This window comes from Mus musculus, chromosome 12, assembly GCF_000001635.26.
Source record: "Mus musculus strain C57BL/6J chromosome 12, GRCm38.p6 C57BL/6J".
Taxonomy (NCBI): domain Eukaryota; kingdom Metazoa; phylum Chordata; class Mammalia; order Rodentia; family Muridae; genus Mus; species Mus musculus.
In genome coordinates, this window is record NC_000078.6 from 5,805,817 (window position 1) to 5,825,852 (window position 20,036).

General features: G+C 40.8%; 2 long non-coding RNA genes across 2 annotated transcripts in view; both read left to right on the plus strand.

Moving 5' to 3' along the window:
* Positions 1–20,036, plus strand: part of Gm9548 — a 244,998-nt gene that overhangs the window by 65,267 nt on the left and 159,695 nt on the right. The window lies entirely within an intron of this gene.
* Positions 1,455–20,036, plus strand: part of Gm32442 — a 48,877-nt gene continuing 30,295 nt past the window's right edge. The window contains exon 1 of the long non-coding RNA XR_001780544.1: positions 1,455–2,534. This is a non-coding gene — a long non-coding RNA (predicted gene, 32442). The remainder of the gene's footprint in view (positions 2,535–20,036) is intronic.

Here is a 20,036-nt window from a genome sequence, read left to right on the forward strand (position 1 = left end):
AACTTCCTAAGCTTTCTCCTATGTAGGTGCCTTAAGGAAGATGGATAGGTACACAAGAAAGGGCAGAACAAGCAAACAGCAGCTTTGAGTGCTCAGACACTGAAGGATGGATCATAAGAACTGACAGAGGACCATTTCGACTGGTGCAGCTTTAAGCATACCGGCATCTGTCACTATGGTCCATCATTCCTGAGTCAGGAGGTGCTGATATCTGTACCAAGGATAAGAATGATATATATTGAGTCATATGCACTGCCCCCATCATCTTTGAGTAGTAGATAATCCAAGTTTTCCTCACATTTGCTATGTAGTCAAACATTGCCTTAAACTCCTAAGCCTTCACTTCCACCTCTTAGGCACTGGGATCATAGGCATGTGCTATCAGTAGGCTGTCTTCCTTCCCTCCCTCCCTCCCTCCCTCCCTCCCTCCCTTCTTTCTTTCTTTCTTTTTTTCCTTCCTTCCCTTTCCTTCCTCCTCCCTCCTTTCCCCTCCTCTCTCTTTCTGTTCCTTTTCTGGTACTGGGTACTGAACCAAAGGCCTTGTGCTTCATTGCAAATGCTTTACCACTGAGCTAATTCCTCAGCATAGTCACAAGCTTTCAGAGAAGGAAGGCAAGGCGTGTGTAGCTCAAGAATAAGAGCAGACGTACACTTGGCCCTGTGATGGGCTGGTCAGATTTTCTTTCTTTTTATTAAACTAGTAACCCGAACCATTTGTACAGACAAAATGTCCTTGGGATTCTTTCGCATGTTCTTGAAAGTGGTGCCAAGAGGGAAGAAAGTGTTTTTATGATGGTGGAATGGGTACCAACATCTACCTATTTAAATTTGAATAGTAAAGCCCCCCCCCCCGCGCCCCCTGATTAGTTTGTCAGGGTTGTTAGAACAAACAGAGCAAAAGCCCCACAGACTGGTTGGCTAAATAACAGAAATGTTTGTTTTTCCAGGTCTGGAGCCTGGAAGTCTGAGGTCAAGGTGTTGGCTGAGTTGGTTTCTTTTGAAGCCTCTCTTCTTGGCTTGTAGACAGCCTCTGTCTTCTCAGGACGTCCTCACATGGCCTTTGCTTTTTGCCTGTGTGAAGATTTCCACTGATTATTATAAAGGAAAATGCTATTGGATAAGCACTAAGAGCCTTTACCCAGAGGCCCTTGCTTTAACGGAATTAACTTTCGAGGACCCCATTGTTTCCAAACACAGCCACAGTCGGAGCCACTAGGAGTTAGGATTTCAGTGCATGAATTGGGAGACTCGCAATATGGACTTTATATCCTTTTTTTTTTTTTTAAAGGTGAATATAGTTCAGTGAAGTTTGTTTTCATAATCAAAAGAAATCAGACTTCTTCTCCCCGCCCCCTTTTGAGACAAATTGATTTGTGATGACTTTGTCCAAGGCCTGCTAACATTTTAAAGTAGTAGCCAAACTTCTCATTTTTTTCTGTGTTCTGTAACAGGCTTTATGGGTCCACGAAGTCTTTCCTAAAACCATCAAAAATAAGTACATTTCAGAATTCAGAACATTCAAGTTGCTAAAAAAATGGTGAATGTCCTGTGTGATTACCTATCTTGATGAGGTAGTGTGATGAGGGTCTGTAACATCATATATACAAAGTTGTGTTGACATTTTGTAGTAGAAGACAAGAAGAAAATATGTTCATGCTCAGCAATTTGGATCTGAACTCATCCTGCAAGGGATTCCTGTATAGTCAGTCAGTGGTTGGGAGCACTACCTCTGCCGCAGTGGGACTTAGTTCCCAGCACCCACACTGCAGCTTGTACCACTCTAGTTCCAAGGGATCCAACATTCTCATCAGGGACACACATGATGTGTCCTCCTATATGCTGGCAAATACTTATAAACATAACATAAAGATTTGAAAAAGAATAAGGACCACTCCTTTGAAGATTATCTGATATGCTTGGTGCAATCTGTACCCAACGCAGTAAAACCAAGATAACTTATGTAGTCAGATCGTGGATCTCAGGTATTAAACATCAAAGTAGTCTATCCTTGGTGTGGAGCAAAGGGAGTTTTCAACAAATTAGGTTTCCTCCTTCCTAGAACTCTCTTCTCAACTCCAATACAATCTGCCAAACCTCCCAGACACCTCCTGTTAACCCACCATGTACCCTGAGAGCAAACCCCTGTGCCTGCTGGGTCTCAGTTTCTCCGCTGCTACACTGAAGACATGAAAGTTGGGCCTGCCTCCTAAGATCCCCTTCCATTGTGACTTTAAAGTCGCTAGAGAAGCTCTGACACAAGGCTTCCTCCGCCAGCTATCAGCGGCCATCTGGCAATTAGCAGCCTCTGAGGCAGCTAATCCCACTCTGAGCTGGATTAAAGCTGAAGTTTAAAACACGGAGATAGGCAGGTGATTTCTGTTTGAGTCTTTGGGTCCTGCTGTCCCCGGCAGCATGGTGAGAGGCCAGAAAAGCTGATTTCTTTCCCTTATCTATCCTGGGAGGCTCAGAGAGCAAGATCAGCCTTCCAGAGCGGCACCACGCTGGGCAGTGTGTGGGACTGCAGGAGTCAGCAGGTGAGCCCCTGGGGAACCCCACCCCAGAGACACGGGCAAAGGCTGGACAGGAGGAGGATGAAGGAGCTTCCTTCAGTGTGTAGCACGGCCGGACCAGGGGCAACGAGAAGCCTGGGGCAGAGAGGCCAGGATCATTTTGAACCAGGAGTCCCAGATGCCATAAAGGGCTTTGGGGGTGGGAGCTGACAAGCTCCTCCGCTCCTTTGGGGTGCCCTCTCATTAGGCAACATGGTCAGAAACCAAGCCCATGTGTTTGTTCATAGCCCGAGGAGATAATTAACTTATATCCACAGAGGGCCTTGATTACATTCCTAGCATGCTCCGAATGAGAAGCCTCATCTTGAAAACGCTGGTGGGGGTGGGGGCGGGAGGTGTGTTTGCAATGGTTGTCTGAGGAGTCATTTGTTCAGAAACTGGGTGAGTAATCAAACAAATGCCTCTTTTCCTAATTGTTGATAAAAGTCAGCTGCTGGGGCAGGTCTGGGGACTCATTCCTGCGAGAATACATTACTTGAGGGGAGCATGCATCCGAATATGTTAGCATGATCTAGAAACATTTCACATAGCTTGAATTTAACAACAAATGGTGCCTATTGTGAATTTTATGTAGAGCAGGCTTAGAGGAGTGAGATTTATACCTGCATTTTATGGCTGCCTTGTTAACTGCTGCCAGGGACCACTTTTTACAAAGATTTACTAAGATATCTTATTGAGCACCTGTTGTATGCAGCTCAATGTTAGGGGCAATGAGACCAAAGCAAATAAGGTCTCTATACCTTTGGAAGCCTGTTGGTTATCCTAAATGCTTTGCAAAATATTCTTGAATGTAGAATTGTGTAATTAATACTGTAATCATATCCTTTTACATTTAAAAATTTTTTAAAAAAATTGTTTATTTTATTGTATGCGTATTGGTGTTTTTCCTGTGTATATGTCTGTGAACGATGTTTGTGTAGTGCCCGAAAAGGCCAGAAGGAAGGATTGTAACCCTTTCAACCAAGAGTCATATCTGCTTTTTCGGGGCTGGAGACCAAGTCCATGTACAGCTTCTGCAAAAGCAACTCGTGGTCTCAACTGTTAAAGCATCTCTCCAGACCTCTAAAAATTAAGAATGATTTTTATTATTTTATAAGTATATCTGTCTGTCTGTCTGTCTGTGTGTGTGTGTGTGTGTGTGTGTGTGTATGAGGAAGAGGATAATGTGCGCAGGAGTACAAGTGCCCTGAGAATGCTGGTACCTGCAGAGGCCAGAAGTTCCTAGTCCTCCTGAGGCTGAGTTATAGATGGTTGGGATTTGCCAGAGGGGATGCTAGGAATCCAGCTGGGGTCTTCTGGAAGAGAAATACATGCTTTTAATCACAGAGGTTTGTCTCCACTTAGGAAGGGTATTGTAAGGTAATTTCCTCATCTGAAACATTCCATCCTGAAGTTATGAAGATGACATAAAAATAAAACTTACAAACCCTGGCATGCAAATAAGCCAAGTCTCAGAATAATTTTGAAATGTGCAAGATTCACAAGGCTCCTCCCCAGGGTTTAAAAGCCTTAAAGGCTACTGGGGAGAGAGACCATAGCCAGTGAAGCAGATTGCAAACCATATAGGGAGTTTCAGTGAAGTGGCTCTGTGAGTCTCGCCTTTGCTGGGATGGTCTTTTCAGCTGCTTTGAAGCCATCCAGGCTCCCGTAAATAATCCCAATAAGCTCACCAATTTACTAGGCTAAACTTGGATGGATAACTTCCTTGATTTGCCTTTGGTTCTCTCTCTGGGGTGAATAGATGTTCACATCTCCTCTGGAAAAGGCAAATGACATGGGACTGCGCATATTCAGTTGGTGATGAAACCAGAACGGACCAGAAGTAAATAGTTTGCATTTTTTGAGAGCTTACATGCCAAGAACAGCAGCCAGTATTATGTTATTGGAGTCTTCTGATGGCTTCGTGAAGTAGCTGTTCCTACTACTCCTGTTATCACTAGAAAACAGTGGCACAGAGGGGTCAAGTGTCTGCACTAAGACAAAGTGGAGCAGGGCCTGAAGGTGCATGGAGTTGGACCTTCCCCAGGTCACAGAGGCTGCCTCTCCCCATCACTCCACTTTACCACTGAGCTATGTCTCCAGCTCTGGGAACACTTTTGATAATGATTTTTCCAACAGTTTGATGAGAAAAGTAATTTAGGTGGTGTTGCTTGCAGTTTGGGATAAGGATGTCAGCAAGGGCTGATTCCATGTGGCGCTCATTAAATCTGAACTACAGAGGCAGAAGTCACTGGCCTGGCCAATGGGACGGATGTCAAGTTTCATGTGAATTGGTTTCCTCTTCTCTTCCTCAGGAATGTTATGTTGAGAGGGAGGGACAAAATGAGGTCAGCTTTGTGGAGGAGACACTAGACTTTGCAAGCTGAGGCAGAGAAGCTGTGGATACTTTTCTTAAACTTCTCAATCTGCTTATTCTCCAGGGTTACTCCACAAAGTTTCAAGTTGCCTAATAGAATTACCTAGGAAGATAATATGGGCAAATATGCAGTTGTAGCAAAGGAAAGAAGAGAGTAATGGAAGTATAATGCTACCAGGAACCAGATGTCAATGATCTACTACAGCTCAGGCTGTACATAGCTTGGTGTGTGTGTGTGTACACTTGATGCTTATGTAATCTACAATGACTTCCCACAAAAGTACAAGGAGTATTTTGAAGAAAAACAGTTATTTCATGTTCTAAACCAAAGGTTAATTTCTCTTGAAAGAAAAATTCGGCAGTGTTTGCCAACTCTCCTCAACCCATGGCCTTTTGATGGCAACAAGACCTCACTGTCCACCGAGGATTACTGGTGCACAGAAAACACATTTCTGTTCTGTATATTCCTATTATCCAGGGTAATTTTATTGACCTTTACTTTCTATACAATGTAGTCAAAATAAGGAGCATTTAATTGTCCAAGTGTCAAATAGATCCCTCTGATTCTGCAGGGATATTGGTGTGCCATTTCAATGGAGCTTGGTTGTCCTTAACCATGAAAGGATACATTTGGCAAGAGACATCTGCAAATGTTGAAAGAACTGGATAAAACTGAATGAGCAGGGTTTACACTGGATGTTAACAATCTCCACTTAAGTGTTAAAGTGGAAGTGGTAATTTGATGAGGGACATCACTTGATCAGTTATCAACATGTATGGGGTGAGTCATTATCTACTTCTTAGCATGGCTCACTGGAAAAAACATATCACCCTGTGGTCTTTCTCTTAAATTGAGTGACCTGGGTGCATCTATGAGCAAATGTCAGTCTAAACCAAGCCTTCATTCTGCAAAGCAATTGAGTTATACTTTTCCAAAATGTGACAGTCACAATAAACAGACTAAAGAGATGTTACAAGTGAAAGGAGACAAACCAGGTATGACAAAGCAATGGGTAAACAGGGGCAGGATGAGAAATTTTGACCAATAAATGTTTGTTCTACCTGCTCCCTGTCACAACCCGCCCCCCCCCCCCAGCCTAGCTCTCTGTCTGTCTGTTCTTTTCTGTCTCTGATGTCTATAACGGGACACATTGGGACAGATGGCAGCATTTGATCAAAACCTATGTATTAGGTAATACTAAGTATTTAAACATTATTTTCCTTATTCTGGTAATTTAAATATGTGAAAGGGGAACACAAAAAATATAAGCTGAAGTTTTAGGAGTAAATGAGTATCATAATTTGTAGCTTACTCTCAAGTGGTCATAAACATAACACCCTCCTCCCCATGAGAAAGAGAGACAGTGTTAATAGTAGTTGTACAACATGCTGTATCTGTAGGGTTTTTTTTTTTTAATCGTTTAAATAGAATTTGTAACTATGACCAAGAATGAAAGTTCCATTTCCATAGTTTCATATTTGACTGGGAGCCTGCAACCCCACCTACAGGATGGAGGGCTGCCTCCAAATCTGTCAAATGATAGGCAACCTCTTCTTTGATAATAATGGCCATTACTGGGACCCTTTCTTTTTAATTGACTTATTTTGTAAAGTGATTCTACCTCACCAGAAGGGTTTCATCTGAGTTTTATTATGATGACAGCACTCTTTATTAGCACAGAGAAGAGAATGACATCATAAGAACTATTTAAGTATTTCTTACCTTAAAATATCCTTATTAGTTATAAGCACTTTCTCCTGCCTCTTTATTACTGTTATTTATGTCTCACTAGGAGAATTTTCACAAGCATCTTTCTGTTGCCTTTTATCACCCCTTTTTGATATATTCTCTTTCCCCTCTGCTTTTTCTTCCAAGTTTTTGTATTTTATTTGATGCCGACAGTTTTATAAGGAATGATTTTAATAGGTACATGCCGTAAAGTGGAAATATTTTACTAGGATATTACATAGAATACACAGAAGAAACTAGGGTATAAATTATATTTTTATTGCAAGATTTTACTCCAAATAAGTTCACATATACAATCTTTTATTTATGATAAGAGCGAGTTCTTTTTACTTATAGCTGCTTTTGAATGTGGCGCTTCATCGGGGACACTTACGTGTAGGTACACAAAAGAAGGTTCTATTTTGATGAGAAAAATAAGAAAACTTGCAGGGAATGCCGTTTTTCTTGTTGACTTACAGAAGTAGGCAAAGGAAGAGCTGGCTGTGCTGGTGGGAGGGAAGGAGGTCAGTCTCTGATGCTGAGACAAGGTCATTTGTTCCCTTAGACTTCCAAAATGTTTGTGTCTAACCAGGGTACTGATGCTGCATAGCCCCACCTCCCACCACCTTTACTCTATCCCACCCATCCAACCTCCCTAAGCTTGGGACTTCATAACTTTTTACTGAATAAAAAAATTGTTCACGCATGGAAACCTATGATTTCATGGAGCAAGGTTCTAATTAGAAGCAAATGGGAGTGAGGTGTGTTATCTGTTGTTGTTTTGCTTTCTGGTGCAGAGATGTGTGTATGTGTGATGGAATCCAGTTCCTCAGATGTGCAAGGGAAATGCTCTCCCACCAAACCACACCCCTGCCTTCAACACTAATGCAGAGCTGTGTGTCCCTTCCAAGAGCTCATTGCTGCTTTCCACAAAGCTGTCTACAAGGAAGCATATAAAAGGTGGTAAATTTGTTGTTTAAATGGTTTCTTTGTTTAAAAAGTATGCTTTTTTACAAAAAGAAAAATGAACCAAAATATTATGCTTGATTTGTTGGATCATGTTTTTTCTTTTCTGAGACAGATTTGTTCTATGTCACCCAGACTGCCCTCTAGTTTACACTCCATTTACTTATAAACAATCCTGACTCCTTGAGGTCCCAAGTAATAATTAGGTATCACAGTGTACCTAGTCTTCATTTAAGCAACACAAACAACCAGGATGTTCTTTAAGGTATTGTCAGGGATTTGCTCAGACAGGCTCAGTTCCATTGTAAGCCAGTTATCCAAATAGAGCATCTTTTGAATTACCAACCTCCAACATCTCAGACCACTAAGGGATTTGCTTCAACCTTCATCACCTTTAGGCAGAGGTCAAAAGAGCTACGGGCCAGTCCTTGATGGCTTGGGTCTGCCTGTGACTGGGAATAAACCTGATGGGATCAGAGCGGCAGCTCTATGTGTGGCGGCTGTTACTTGCTGACTCGAACTCTTTATTCCACTGAAACAGGAAATTAACTGAAATGCAGACTTGCCCCTTGAGAAGAGGTGTGCTTAATTTTGTCAGGTCATGAAAAATGTCTACTGGAAATGGGATCTCAACAAATAAGACACTTTCACTTAATGACCCTACCTACAAACATTTATTGAGTCCCTTTCCTAGGCTTATATACTTTCTCAAAGAATCGCCACCTCTTGACATATCATTTATTTTACAGATGCTATAATTTTTCCAATTTCTCCAGTGAAATTAAGTCTCAGCAATTTCTACAAGGCAAGTTTTCCAGAAAAAGCTTCTTAAGAAAACCATTGAGTAGGATTATTTGCCTTTTAATTTGCCTCTTCTCTGTTGTAAACTAACATGTTTTTCCTTTTGACCTCATTCTGTTCCTCTTCTCTATTTTCTCCTGTCTCTCTTCCACTATTTTGTTTTTTATTTGTTTGTTTGTTTGTTTGTTTTTAGAGACAGGGTCTCACTAAATAGTTCTGGTTGTCCCTGTACCCACTATGTATATCAGAATGACTTCAAACTCACAGAGATCCACCTGCTTCTGTCTCCTAAAAGGTAAGGTTAAAGGCCTGAGCCATCGTGGTCGACCTTTCTATCACTATTAATCACATCTCTTTTCACAAGCTAGAGCGTTTTCTTAGAGAGTCATCTTTGGAGTTTATTCTGTGACACAGTATTAAGATGCTTTCATTCTGGATTTTTTTTTCTTTTAACATGGAATTAAAGTTTGGTGCAACTTCACTGGAGACAGCTGGCAGTTGTTCTTTTTATTTTTTCTTCTCATTTTTTTTTCTCAGGGTGGGGGTTGCATGTTCAGAAGCCTTTTTTTGCTGTCAAAATTTTCACAAGTCCAATGTTCAGTTACATGACCTCATATGAGTTCAGGAACCAAATTTAAGGATCTGGAAGATAACCCAGGACTTACCTCATACTAATCCATTTACTTACTGTGCTAGTTAGTTTTGTCAATTTGATACAAATGGTTGCTTTCTGTGAAAAGGGAACCTCGACTGACAAATTGCTTCCATCACATTGTCCTATGGACATTACATGTCTTTGGGGGCATTTCCCTGATTAATGATTGATGTGATAGGGCCCAGCCCACTGTGGTGGGCTAGGCAGATGGTCCTGCATTGTGAACATTTTATTTACTGATGCTAGTTAGCTGGGGCTGAAGAACCAGCGATAATTAATAAGAAACCAGCATCACTGAGGGAAAATCTGGGAAATATTGTATCCAGGTCAGAACACAGGCTTCTCAGGGAGAGTCAAGGCCACAGCTCAAGTTGGCAGCTGAAGTTGGTAATGTCTAATGCTCTCTTGTGTGTACTGAGCTTGATGACATGAAAGTTTCAGGACTGGAGGTGTCAGAGTTAGCATCCAAGGCTTGACAAGGTGCAACAGGGTCAGAAAAGAGGCCAAAAGACGTGATTGATGAAGATGGATCCTCTGTTTCAGTCAAGACCTAGTATTTTGGAGATTCCAGGAGCATAGATTGACCACTAATAAATGCCTTCCTCCCAAATTGGTCAATGTTTTATCACAGCAACACAGAAGCAAACCAGTTCACTTACTTTGTAGCTTGATCAGTTCTTTGATTCTCAGCTTCCACTTCAGTTTCAATGAAAGTAATAACAACAGATGCCTACTAGAAATTTAAACTTTTATTGAGATATGGACTCTAATTCACACTGTTGGTATATAATAAGCACTAATGATGGTGAATAAGATGATGGTATGAAAGGCTATCATGATCTATGACATCACCAAGTTTAATACATGCAATAAAAGTGACAGGAACCACAATAAATGTCGTCGTGAGCTTCATTGGAGGTTTGAAGAAAAGCATGGTAGATTTCACCTGGGAATTGAGGTGGTGGTGCACATCTTTTATCCCATTGCTTGGGAGGCAGAGGCAGAGGCAGAGAGAGGCAGAGAGAGGCAGAGAGAGGCAGAGAGAGGCAGAGAGAGGCAGAGAGAGGCAGAGAGAGGCAGAAAGAGAGGCAGAAAGAGAGGCAGAAAGAGAGGCAGAGAGGCAGAGAGGCAGAGGCAGAGAGGCAGAGGTATCTCTGTGATTTTTGTAGCCAGCCTGGTCTACAAAGTGAGCTCTAGGACATCCATGGCTGTTAAACAAAGAAACACTATTGTGAGAAAACCAAAACAAATAAATTAATTAAAGAAAGAAGATGTTTATAGACAGTTATTTCACTAAGTTTTCAAGACAAACTGACACCTGTCTAATAGTATCCAATTGACACCGATAGCAAATGTTCCTCACAGACTGATGATGCATGGATAATGCCCAGGTGACAGCTTTTGTTAAGGGTAAGAAGAATTTTTTTCCAGTGGAAATGAAGAAAGAAGGAATTTCTAGGTAGAGGGTGCAACAAAAGCAAAGTCAGAAGTATGGATGTTTCAGATTGCCCCACCTGGGGATCCATCCCATATACAGTCACCAAACCTAGACACTATTGTAGATGCCAAGAAGTGTATGCTGACAGGAGCCTGATGTAGTTGTATCCTGAGAGGCTCTGACAGAGCCTGACAAATACGGAGGTGGATGTTCTAGCCAACTATTGAACTGAGCAGAGGGTCTCCAATGGGGTCCCCAGTGGAGGAGTTAGAGAAAGGACTGAAGGAAATGAAGGGCTTTGCAACCCCGTAGGAAGAATAATATCAACCAACCACATACCCCAGAGCTCTCACGGACTAAACCACCAACCAATGAGTACACATGGAGGGACTCATGGCTCCAGCGGCATATGTAGCAGAGGATTGCCTTGTCGGGCATCAATGGGAGGAGAGCCCTTGGTCCTGTGAAAGTTCGATGCCCCAGTGTAGGGGAATGCCAGGGCAGGGAGGTGGGAGTGGGTGGGTAGGGGAATGCCCTCATAGAAGCAGAGGAATCGGGGATGGGGTGGGGGTTTTCAGAGATGAAACCAGGAAATGGGATAACATTTGAAATGTAAATACATAAATAAAATATCCAATTAAAAAAAGGAAAAAAAAGAAAATTGCTGAAAAATTGTATTGATTCTTTATTAATGTAGGGACAAGTGGGGGTCACTCAAGAGATGATGTTGGAGAGAAAAATGGAGGAAAGCTTACAGATCATAGAGATTTATCTAGTAATTCAGACTACCATCACATGAGTGAGGCATGTGTGTGTGTGTGGGGGGGGGGGGTCACCAGACTGTGAGATCCCTCTGATGGCAGAGTTGAGAAAGACAGTCTTGGAGTTTACAAACATGTCTATTGCACTGGTTCAGCCTAGAAAGTCTGAGGTCCACTCTGTAACACTGCCCCATATAACATTCCACCCTGTTAGCTCTGTACAGGTACCTGCATCCCCATGGATGCTCATGGAATTTAAATGAACAGGTATTCTGAGCATTCCCATGGTTTTCATGCTTAGATACACAGAGTCTTAAGTCTTATTTTATGGGGCTCTCTTTAAATTGAAGGACACTCACTTCTCCACAGATGCTTACAGACAAATGTGGCTCCAGTAAGTTTCCCAAATCACACTTCTGCCAGAGTGCACTTGTATACTGTTTTGTCAGGGCACTGTTGGCAGCATTGCCGTTTCTTTCTTTATTGTCTTAAAAGGCATAAAAGTATTGTTTTAATTCTCCTTTCTTTGATATTTAGAGAAATAAAATGCTTTCCCCATTTGTCTTCTAAATATGTATCCTCACTTGGGAATTGCCTGCCATGTCCTTTGCCCATTTGATAAGCAATTGTGTTGAATCCCTTTTCTGGCTGGCCTCTCTCCTGGCAACACTCCACATACAATTTCCCCACAGGCTCGCTTTCTAATTTCTTTTCTCTTTGATCTATTGAAACCAAATCCTTTGTCTAACTCAATATTACAATAGACATAACAATTCTAATTACTCTATTGATTCACGGCCACTACAGTTGTGCACGCATTAAGAAGCATGGGGCTTGGCCATCGGAGAGTAAGCCTTCACAGCCTGGGCAGCATGCTTCACGATGTGTGGTTTGGTTTCAGGTGTTTGGCATTTTAGGCACTCTGAGCTCTTTTGCTTACCTGTAAAATGGAAGCCTTAGCATATCAATTAATAACTGCATTTGCAACAAAGGGCCAAATACAGTAGCTGAAAAGTAGAGGCCCATCCTTTTATGTTAAATAGTTTCATTTATTGTCTCTATTCTTTGAAACTTTCATATATATATATATAATGTATTTTGGTCATATCTATATTCCATTCCCTCCCTCCAGCCCCCATCAGCCACCTCCAGTGTAGCTCCATCCCATCTATCTCCCACCACTGTTTTTTTCAGAATTCAGTTAACTCTGGCCATATGTTCATGGGTAAGAGGTCAACTAGGCAACCTACTAGTGGACACTCCCGCAAAGAAAATGACTCTTCTCCACTCAGGAGCCATTCACCACTAATAGGTACTTAGCTAAAGTGAGGCATTGAAGTCCCTCCCTCTTCCATATTGGATATTTTTTTTATTAGTTTAATCTACTATTAGACATAAGGACTCCCACAATCTAAGTGGAAAATTTGTGAAATTTCCCATTCCCAGCATGTAGATGTGGACTTAGATTTACTGGCAGCTTTGCTTTTTAAGTCTGGGGAAGGAACTGCGAGCTGTTGGACAGTAACAACTCAGTCTATTCCCTCACTGGGCAGATTATTTATTGTATGCAGATCCCCAGGATTTCCTCTGATGGAAATCACACACACTAAGTCAAACAAAACCAATTCTGTTTATTACAGCCAGGTCCTAAATCATGGGGTGTTATTGTCTTCTCCTTGAGGTTGATCCAGGCTTAGAAGCTCTGGGTTTCAAGATGCCTCTGTAGCTGTCTAGCTATTTGCTTGTCTTGGTTTGGATTTTATTACTGTGAAGAGACCCCTTGGCCAAGGCAACTCGAATAAAGGAAATCATTTAGCTGGGTCTGGCTTATAATTTCAGAGGCTTTGTGTATTAGCATCATGGTGGGAAACAGGGTGGCATCCTGGCAGGCATGATGCTAGAGAAGGAACTGAGTTCCACATCTTGATCTCCAGACATAGATCCTTCTGTGAGCCACCTGTTGCAGCTTGAGTATGTAAGAATTCAAAGTTCATCCTCACAGTAATACACTTCCTCCAACAAGGCCACACCTACTCCAACAAGGCCATACATCCTAATAGTGCCACTCACTATGGGCCAAGAATTAAAACACATGAGCCTATGGGGCAATACCTATTCAAACCACCACATTGCTCAAGTGTCCATAAACATATAAGGGATTCCAATAACATTATCAAATGCAGGCTCATGAATAGGATTTGGGGGCATGTCCAAAGTCCAAAAAAGGGCCCAAATCTCTATCATTAGATATAGTCAATAATGCCTGTGAGCATGTATATTCTGGTATGATGATTAGAAGACAAATCTCATGGATTTATACCTATAGTAACAATACAAATTCTGTGCAATAAGACTTTCATGGACAGAGGTCTTGCAGATTTCCTGCCTGCTGAGAGAATGTAGAAACCTCTTGTTCTCTAGATAGGGTTTATTATTATTATTACCAGTTGAATTACCATAATTCTACTCTTGACAAAGTGTATTCATTATAAATGAAATTTTTGTTCAGATCTTGTAGTTCATGCCTGAAAGCGAAGATATTAGAATTAATGAGCATTTTTGCTGATGAGGAGGAAAATCACTGAAGGGTGATTGGACCTTAGCCTTTTAATGGGTCTGATATTCTTCTTTTATTAGGTCTGACAAGGGTTATCTGACTCCCTTTACACTGTGTGCTACAGTTTAAGAAAATTCTTTGTGCAGTAGGAGTCTAGCTTTTCTTTCCCAGTGATATGGCCTAGCAGTGGTGAGAACATATAAACAGAGCCCAATTGAATGAGACTGGCACCAGGAGGATGAGAGTGAAACTTAGTTAGCAGGTGGTGGGGAGGCCTTTGATGGGTTTATTAAAATGTCAATGTAATTTGATTTCGCATTTCCTTTACACAGTTGACAGGCAACAAGATTTTTAAAGAGAAGCCCACTCAGGGAACCAGGAGACAACCCTGAAAGATGGGGCAGGCTGATGAACCCTGAAGACAACAGTAGGATGGTATTACTGATGCAGGGAGTGCAGGCATAGACACATTTTACAGGAAGTTCAAACAGAGGTGGCTGTGTCCTAAAACCTGATGGAACATAGGATTTCAGGTTGAATCAAAGGAAACCTAATGAGATGCCTTCAGGGCCTTATGTGATTGGGTAATCTTATTAAGGTTTTCCTACCGAGAACAGGCCTTCGTTTTTTTATATCCTAGGGGTATGAACTTATGAAAATCAGGGAGGAGAATAAAGGCACGAGCTTTAGCTGGTGGTACCACTGTTTCATGAATGTCATATAGAAATGAGCTGGGTGTGAACTGGGGAAGGTATGTTTCAGGGTGTGGTGGGCCAGCTGCTGGATTTCTATGTGATGAACACAGACACACATATGAAACTAGTAGCTCCTCTGAGGTGATTTTATTCCCAGCACTCCAGATAGCAAATGTGATAGGTATTGTTCCCCACTGTAGCCAGTTCTTTAGCACACCCTACATCCTTTGGCATGGGTCTCACATTATCATGACACTAAAGGAATCTCAACATCAGAGGACAAGGCCTGTAAGTCCCTGTCCATAATTGTGGGAAGTGATATTTTGAGGTTGGTAAAAGTACCATAGGAACAGAGAAGAGAGAGTGATTAGTTACACCAGGAGCATCAGTTATATTCTTCCAAGAGACATAACATTTTCAGCTTGGTTATAAAAGATGAGAATGATGTTACCAAGAGAGGATAAAGGAAGGATATTCCAGGCAGAGGCTGAGACACAAGTAAAGCCACTGAGTGGTGAATGTTTATCTGGGCAATAGTGAGCTGAACAGCTTGGTAAGAGCAAAAGTGCCTAACCAAGAGCAACCACGATTGTCAACAGTAATCAAGCATTTACTATATGCTAAGAACTTTTAAGCCCTTCATGCATATTAATTTATTTAATCCTTAAAACAATCCTGTGAGTAGTAACTAATATTATCTCTATTTTACAGAGGAAGACATAGATGCTTAGAGATGTTCAGGAACTTCCCTAAGGTTGTAACTTGCTGCGGCCTAGAGCCAGGATTAGAGAGAAACGTCCTGCCTACGATTGACTAGATAGACAAAGAGGATAGGACTTAACATTGAAAGCTAAGGGCTTATTCTTTATTTCCATCCTTTCTAGAATCTTCCAGCATGGGGTACCAAACGTGACACATTTGGATACAGGAAGAACACTCTTGAATTTTTTATTTAATTTGTCTTACCATTTAAAATGATTGAAGTGTATGGCCTTTTCCCCTTATAATTTACTGTACTTGAACATATGCATAATTTCTAAATGAAAGACATATAGAGGTTAAGAGGGTTTGGCAAGCTTTCCAATGGAAAAACTATCAAATGTAAGGTTGGTGAAGATCTTTTTCCAGTTTCTAGTGTGCTGTCTTGTCCTATTGACGATGTCCTTAGCCTTACAGAAGCTCTTTAGTTTCCTGTGGTTCCATTTATCAATTGTTCATGTTAGAGCATGAGCCATTGGTGTTCAGAAAAATTTCCTGTGTCAATGTGTTAAAAGCTCTTTCCTATTTTCTCTTCTATTAGATTTAGTGTATCTGGTTTTATGTTCAGGTCCTTGATCTACTTGGACTTGAGCTTTGTACAAGGTACTAAATATGGCTCTGTTTGCATTCTAGTACATGCAGATCAAGCATGTAGTTAGACCAGTACTATTTGTTGAAGATGCTTTCTTTCTTCCATTGTATGGTTTTGGCAGCTTTGTCAGAAATCAAGTGTCTATAGGTGTAATGGTTTATGTCTGGGCCTTCAATTCTACTCCATTGATCATTTGTCTCTGTATATATGGTGTGTGTGTGTGTGTGTGTGTGTGTGTGTGTGTGTGTGTGTGTGTTTTATCACGATTGCTCTGCAGTACAGATTGAGGTCAGTGATGGTGATTCCTCTCCAAAGGTGCTTTTATTGTTCAGAATTGTTTTCACTATCATGATCTTTTTGTTTTTCCATATAATGAGAATTGCTCTTTCAAGGTCTGTAAAAATATCTTAGAATTTTGATGGGAATTGCATTGAATCTGTATATTGCTTTTGAATAGATAGCTGTTTTTTACTATGTTAATCCCACAGATCCATGAGAATGGGAAATATTTCTATCTTCTGAGTTCTTCTTAAAATTCTTTCTTCAGAGACTTGAAGTTCTTGTCATTCATATCTTTCACTTACTTGGTTAGAATTACACCAAGACATTTTATATTATTTGTGGATATTGTTAAGGGTGTTGTCTCCCAAATTTCTTTCTTAGCCAGTATATCATTTGTATAAAGGAGGACATCTGAGTTCTTTGAATTAATTTAATATCCAGCCACTCTGCTGAACTTGTTTCTCAGCTGTAAGATTTCTCTGGCAGAATGTTGAAGGTTGCTTATATATACTATCATATCATCTGCAATAGTGGGACTTTGACTTACGCCTTTTTAATTTGAATCCCCCTGATCAGCTTTTGTTGTCTTATTGTTCTAGCTAGTACTTCAAGTACTATATTGAATACATAGTCATCTTTGTCTTGTCCCTGATTGCTTTGAGTTTCTCTCCATCTAGTTTGATGTTGACTATTGGCTTGCTGCATATTGCTTTTATTATGTTTAGGCACATGTCATAAATCCCTGGTCTCTCCAAGACTTTTAACTTAAAGGGATGTTGGGTTTTGTTGAAGGATTTTTTTCAGCATCAAATGAGATGACCATATCATTATTTTCTTTGAGTTTGTTTATATAGTAGATTATGTTGATGGAGTTTTGTATACTAAACCATCCCTGCATCCCAAGCATGATGCCTACATGATCTTGGTGAATGATGTTCTTCACATGTTATTGGATTCAGTGTGCAAGCATTTTATTGAGTATTTTTGTGTGAATGTTCATAAGCAAAATTGGTCTGAAGTTCTGAATCTTTGTTGGGTCCTTGTGTAGTTTATTTATCAGGGTAACTGTTGCTTCATAGAATGAATTTGGTAGTGTTCCTTCTGTTTCTATTATGTGGAATAGTTTGAGTTCTTTGTTTAAAGTTTCCTGGAATTCTGCACTAAAACCATCTGGCCCTGTGCTTTTTTTGGTTGGGAGTTTTTTTTTTTTTTCTTAGATATTTTCTTTATTTACATTTCAAATGCTATCCTGAAAGTTCCCTATATCCTCCCTTCGCGCTGCTTCCCTACCCACCCACTCCCACTTTTTGGCCCTGGTGTTCCCCTATACTGAGGCATATAAAGTTTGCAAGACCTAGGGGCCTTCCTCTCTTCCCAATGATGGTTGACTAGGCCATCTTCTGCTACATATGCAACTAGAGACATGAGCTCTGGAGGTACTGGTTAGTTCATATTGTTGTTCCACCTAACGGGTTGCAGACTCCTTCAGCTACTTGGGTACTTTCTCTAGCTCTTCCATTGGGGGCCCTGTGATCCATCCTATAGATGACTGTGAGCATCCACTTTTGTATTTGCCAGGCACTGGCATAGCCTCACACGACAGCTATATCAGGGTCCTTTCAGCAAAATCTTGCTGGCCTATGCAATGGTGTCTGGGTTTGGTAGCTGATTATGGGATGGATCCCCGGGTGGGGTAGTCTCTGGATGGTCCATCCTTTCATCTGAGCTCCAAACTTTGTCTTTGTAAACTCCTTCCATGGATATTTTGTTTCCTATTCTAAGGAGGAATGAAGTATCCACACGCTGGTCTTCCTTCTTCTTGATTTTCATGTGTTTTGCAAATTATATCTTGGGTATTCTAAGTTTCTGGGCTAATATCCACTTATCAGTGAGTGCATACAATCTGTGTTCTTTTTGTGATTGGATTACCTCACTAAGGATGATATCCTCCAGATACACCCATTTGCCTACAAATTTCATTGTTTTTAATAGCTGAGTAGTACTCCATTGTGTAAATATATGACATTTTCTGTATCCATTCCTCTGTTGAGGGACATCTGGGTTCTTTCCAGCTTCTGGCTATTATAAATAAGGCTGCTATGAACATAGTGGAGCATGTGTCCTTATTACCAGTTGGAACATCTTCTGGGTATATGCCCAGGAGAGGTATTGCTGGATCTTCCGGTAGTACTATGTCCAGTTTTCTGAGGAAATGCCAGACTGATTTCCAGAGTGGTTGTATAAGCTTGCAATTCCACCAACAATGGAGGAGTGTTCCTCTTTCTCCACATCCTTGCCAGCATCTGCTGTCACCTGAATTTTTGATATTAGCCATTCTGACTGGTGTGAGGTGGAATCTCAAGGTTGTTTTGATTTGCATTTCCCTGATGATTAAGGATGTTGAACATTTTTTCAGGTGCTTCTCAGCCATTCGGTATTCCTCAGTTGAAAATTCTTTGTTTAGCTCTATACCCCATTTTGTAATGGGGTTATTTGAATTTCTGGAGTCCAGCTTCTTGAGCTCTTTGTATATATTAGATATTAGTCCCCTATCAGATTTAGGATTGGTAAAAAACCTTTCCCAATCTGTTGGTGGCCTTTTTGTCTTATTGACGGTGTCTTTTGCCTTACAGAAGTTTTGCAATTTTATGAGGTCCCATTTGTCAATTCTTGATTTTACAGCACAAGCCATTGCTGTTCTGTTTAGAAATGTTTCCCCTGTGCCCATATCTTCAAGGCTTCTCCCCACTTTCTTCTGTATAATTTTCAGTGTCTCTGGTTTTATGTGGAGTTCTTTGATCCACTTAGACTTGAACTTTGTACAAGAATATAAGAATGGATCAATTCGCATTCTTCTACAAGATATCTGCCAGTTGTGCCAGCACCATTTGTTGAAAATGCTGTCTTTTTTCCACTAGATGGTTTTGGCTCCCTTGTCAAAGATCAAGTGACCATAGGTGTGTGGATTCATTTCTGGGTCTTCAATTCTATTCCATTCATCTACCTGTCTGTCATTGTACCAGTACCTTGCAGTTTTTATCACCATTGCTCTGTAGTACAGCTTAAGGTCAGGAATGGTTATTCTACCAGAGGTTCTTTTATTGTTAAGAATAGTTTTTGCTATCCTAGGTTTTTTATTATTTCACGTGAATTTGCAAATTGCCCTTTCTATCTCAGTGAAGAATTGAGTTAGAATTTTCATGGGGATTGCATTGAATCTGTAGATTGCTCTTGGCAGGACAGCCATTTTTACTATATTAATCCTGCCAATCCATGAGCATGGGAGATCTTTCCATCTTCTGAGATCTTCTTCAATTTCTTTCTTCAGGGACTTGAATTTCTTGTCATACAGATCTTTCACTTCCATAGTTAGAGTCATACCCAGGTATTTTATATTATTTGTGACTATTGTGAAGGGTGTTGTTTCCCTACTTTCCTTCTCAGCCCGTTTATCCTTTGTGTAGAGAAAGGCCATTGATTTGTTTGAGTTAATTTTATATCCAGCTACTGCACTGAATCTGTTTATCAGGTTTAGGAGTTCTCTGGTAGAATTTTTACGGTCACTTATATATATGATCATATCATCTGCAAATAGTGATATTTTCACTTCTTCCATTCCAACTTGTATCCTCTTGATTTCCTTTTGTTGTCAAATTACTCTGGCTAGGACTTCAAATACTATTTTGTTTGTTTGTTTGGTTTTTTTTGTTTGTTTGTTTGTTTTTTGTTTTTTGAGACAGGGTTTCTCTGTGTAGCTCTGGCTGTCCTGGAACTCACTTTGTATACCAGGCTGGCCTTGAACTCAGAAATCCACATGCCTCTGCCTCCTGAGTGCTGAGATTAAAGGCTTGTGCCACCATGACAGGCTTCAAGTA